This window comes from Gavialis gangeticus, unplaced genomic scaffold (assembly GCF_001723915.1).
Source record: "Gavialis gangeticus isolate Ggan-Ray unplaced genomic scaffold, GavGan_comp1, whole genome shotgun sequence".
Taxonomy (NCBI): Eukaryota; Metazoa; Chordata; order Crocodylia; family Gavialidae; genus Gavialis; species Gavialis gangeticus.
The window spans coordinates 15710606-15714931 of NW_017729006.1; the positions used below are offsets into that span (position 1 = coordinate 15710606).

General features: G+C 44.1%; 1 protein-coding gene and 1 long non-coding RNA gene across 3 annotated transcripts in view; one reads left to right on the top strand and one right to left on the bottom strand.

The window, feature by feature from the left end:
* Nucleotides 1-2271: 2271 nt before the first annotated feature.
* Nucleotides 2272-4326, bottom strand: part of LOC109291762 — a 10644-nt gene continuing 8589 nt past the window's right edge. The window contains exons 2-3 of the long non-coding RNA XR_002095945.1: nt 2620-2742; nt 2272-2285 (exon numbers count right to left, since the gene is read on the bottom strand). This is a non-coding gene — a long non-coding RNA (uncharacterized LOC109291762). The remainder of the gene's footprint in view (nt 2286-2619; nt 2743-4326) is intronic.
* Nucleotides 3200-4326, top strand: part of TMEM108 (transmembrane protein 108) — a 331954-nt gene continuing 330827 nt past the window's right edge. Inside the window, exon 1 of one of the 2 annotated variants that reach the window (XM_019508860.1) lies at nt 3200-3666. The gene's annotated coding sequence lies outside the window, so the exon portion shown is untranslated. The remainder of the gene's footprint in view (nt 3667-4326) is intronic. The other variant, XM_019508862.1, reaches the window with a different exon arrangement.

Here is a 4326-nt window from a genome sequence, read left to right on the forward strand (position 1 = left end):
TGCTTTCCCCAACCTTCCGTGGCATGGGGATGATCACCTATAGCCCCAACACCCGTGCTACTCCGCCTAGTCCCCTAAGCCCAAACCTGTCCATGCCTCCGGGATTTGGGTGGCGACCCCGCCCCGATCACGACCCTTCGTCTGGGTCCTCCTGGGCTCCTGCCACCCCTCGTGCCATCCTCCACTCCCCACCAGACCAGTACTCCACCTGGATCCTGCAAGATTCTCGTAGCAGTCCCCGCTCTCTGGTATCCAGGTCGGCACTTGCTCCCTCGACGTCCGCCGCCAGATACTGCCACAATATTTCTCTCTCTGGAGCTCCTCGCTCCAGCTCCTTAGTCCCCTCGGGATGCTTCCCTGGGACCTGCTCCTCCCGCGGCGCCTGTAGCAGCTCCTCTCCAGGGCCATGCGCCCCGTCTGCTGCAGCCATTTTTATCTTCGCTGGCTGGCGTCTGGTGCTGACGTCACTGGCTGACCATAGCTGCACATATAGCTGGCTCACGAGCCACGCGGATTTCCTGGGAGTGTTGTTCCAGGCTGCGGGTGAGTAATCAACGTCACCCCATTCCGTGGGACAGCCCTATTTCCAGTGGGCTTCCTTTAACCATGCTTTTAAGAATGATGGGCACAGCAATTTTGCATATGCAAACCCCTGATTTCCACAAAGCAGAATGTAAATCCTGCCCCTCCCCCTGTTCTCTGGTACTGGAAGCCCTTGCTGCAGGAGACACATCAGCTTTTATATGCAGGGAATAGTGGGATGAAGCCTGTGCTATGTAGGTACACCCAAAGAGATATCACCCAAATCCTACTCCCCCTTTTTGACGGCCTCCTACCAATTGTGAAGTTGTAAGGAGTGCATGTGGTCTCTCTGCCAGATATTTGGATGGACTTATATATATAGACACCCAACAGGATCAGAGGTGGGGGTGTCCCTTGTAGACACCTTCCATCTTATGTTCCAAGCACCCTGGCCCTTTGAACTTGAGGCTACTGTTACTTTCTTTGTATATTATAAAAGAGTCACTCACATAATAATGGACACAATTGAGGAGACAGATTTTAAAATGTCCTTATCCTTATGCTCTTCTGGTTCATCATGTATGGTATAGGAGATGTTGAATTTAACATTTTAGCTAAGTACAGACAGTCAAAAAGCCTGGGACTGAATCAATTCAATCTTTGCAGGTTAGTCTAAGCCATGGGTGGGCAATTATTTTGGGCGGAGGGCTCCTTACTGAGTTTTGGCAAGCCATTGAGGGCCTCATGACAGGCAGCCAGGGGAAGATAAATATTAATTTTCTAAAATTTTTAGGGGCCCCATGGGCAGGATAAAATGGTTTGGCAGGCTGCATCCAGCCCGTGGGCCACATTTTGCCCACCCCTGGACTCTAAACTGTGTAGATTGAACCAATAAGCAAGTGAACAGACAATCACTTTTGATTTCAGAAATGCAGCCACATGCCTGCAGTGGCCTAGGCCAGAAGCTTGAGAGCACTGGAGCACACCTGCCTGCTTGGCTGGAACAGACAGCTTGGGCCAAGGCTACGCCACCTACTTTGTGAGGTGGGGTTTATGAGGAAGTACAAATCATCCTGGGATGCTGGGGGACTGTGAGTTACCTTGAATCTGGAGGGGATCTGGGACAGAAGTTCAATAAACCAATTTAACCTAAATCAGTTAAGTCTGATAAGGTTGATTTAAACTAGTTTCGGCCATTTTGAAAGCAGCTTATGTGCACTGAACTTCTGTTGTGTTACAGATTTGAACTGGTTTCCAATCACTTATACCAATTTATGTGTAATTTCTGTCCCTAGCCTTTGTCTGATGGCAGTTGCACTGTGACCATTACTTAATTAGACAAAGTAGCTCATTAAACAGATTATTTCATGTTTGCAAAATGCTTTGACGACATGAAGTACTGTAAGCATTGTTACCGTGGTGCTGCATGACATGGCTTGAGCAGCTTGTTTTAGTTTTAATATGAGGAAAGAGAAGGAAAATATTTTGCAAAATGGGCCATAAAAAGTGGTGCAGCGATTGGCTGTACTCCATTAGTATAAAGAGCTGTCTCTCTGAATAATCCTGTAGTTTCAGTACTTACAATATTTTACCACCAGCAGTTCACTCAGCAGCTGAATGGAACACTGCAAAGTTTGTAAACCATTTGTAAGACAACACTAAGTGACCGGTCAGCTGGAAACAGCTTTTTGACTGACCGCTGTGTCCTACCAAAGTGTCTTAAGCTGTACTGCTGCTCTTCAGGCTTGGTTCTGGATTTCATGCTTGTACCAAATGATTACAGAGAAGTGAAAAAATTTCAGAAATTAGAAGTGTGATGGATAAGAGCTGCATTTTGTTTGAATAACTGCATTAGCCTGAGCACAGGCAGGAGGTCCATTCACAGCCTGATTAGGTTGTTACTTACGAAAGCTCATACCCCTCTGAACCTGTCATGGCAAGGTTATATCTGCCTGTATTACAGTGGAAATTCAGAGAGTTTTTGGTGGCAAAATAATGAATAATTGTGACATTAGTAAATACGGGCACATTGGAAAGAAAATGCCTATGCCTGATGGAGTTAAGAGGAACAAAGATTTAGAACATTCAGCAAATAACCTGTGGCACAAGATAAACCATTGCATTGGGAGTAGAGACCTGGCCAGGATTTGTAGCCCTGCAGTTCACGTACTCTGTTTTATTTTGGATAATATGCATCCACCTCTGAAACTGGATTCTCATCTGCAAAATGGAGAAAATAATATTTATTTTCATTTGCTGAAGCAAAAAGCACTCTAAATTAGTTAAAAAGCCTCACAAATCGAGAGCATTTCAGCTGGGATGTAGCTTTTTCAGCCAGCTCTTTGGAAACTGCAAACAGTTACAGTGGAAGAATAGTAGCTGCTGACGTAAGATCTTCAAAATCAATGTGCTGGTGTGGTTTTTTTAAAGAAGCAGCTGAGGGACTGTGTGACAACCAAACGGATGGTAGAGCTAAGTGCTGTTTGTTATTTTATTTTAATACTCTTTGTTTATAGCACCTGTTTTTCTTGTGTTTTTTAACCTTTTAAAACTGGCCCTCTAAATACAGGACTTCCCCTCTCAGTACAATTACTGCTAATCCAATACAGCTCTTATAAATCCTGCCTCTAATCTCTGTAATAACCTGTCCCTGCTGTTGCAACAGTATGTTCTCATTTATATTCAGTGGCTAACAGCTACTTCGCTCTGCTCTACATCCGATTGAAAAGACAGACTCCTGCCTGGGACCCTTTCTGCATCCTCACAGCCAGGGATTCTTTCCCAGTCTGACTCCAGTGACCTTGCAGTTGTCATTTGCTGGTGCCAAGTGTCTGTTTTTTGTGCGACTCATCCAAACAAACAAGTGGGGTGAGACTTCTGGTTCTCCCTTTTGTGTCTGACCTGAACAAGCTGGGAGCTGGATCAAACATCCCTGGGGAAGCACAAGTTGGTGGTGCAAAGAACAGTGAGAGGATTGGCTGGCACTGTCATGTGGCTGATGCTAGGCAACATGTGCTATTGGCTTTCTGGGTTGCAGACAGATCTGAAGGAGCATCAGTTTGTGTGTGAGTGTGCGTATGTGTGCGTGAATGAGACTGTGCTTTCTCCACAGCAGTCTGGGGGAGCTTTAGCACTTCCACTGAGGTAAGCAATAATGAGGGCTCTTTATTCTAATCAATTAGCTGCCAGGCACGGATGTAGCAGGATTTATTGGACCATAAGCTTAGAATAAAATTTAAAAAGGCTCTACTACTGAAATGTGTTATTTCTCTTGATTTTTTTCTAAATATGATTTAAGCTGACCACATAAATTAGCAGTTTTCTTTGCTAATGAAAAGTCACTATATTTTATTTTCAATGCGGTCTTGCATCTTGAGTATTAAACATGCAGTTTCAAAGTCAGACATTCATTTAAAATAGTACATATATTAATTCCTTTCTTTATGAATGGGTGGAGGGGGCTTGTGAGGAAAGTGACATTACTATTTATCATTGCATGAAAAGGGCATTATCTCACTTTATAAAGCGGGGTTTTTTTAAAAAAATGAAGACTGTAAAATGCTTGTCAAGAGCAGGCAATGCAATGGGTGCTGAGATGCATGTTGATAATATTAAGCCAAAGACATATGGCCAGTATGCAGTATCTGGATGCATTTGGAATATGTGGCATGTATGTTATTTTTAAGTCATGTATGTAATATTTTAAATAAACCAGTGCATGAAAGACAACAGCCTTTTTAAGCAGGTCTTGAAGCCAGTTAGGGAAACCCAGTGTAGTCCCGTAATAGGTAATACGGTATCTCT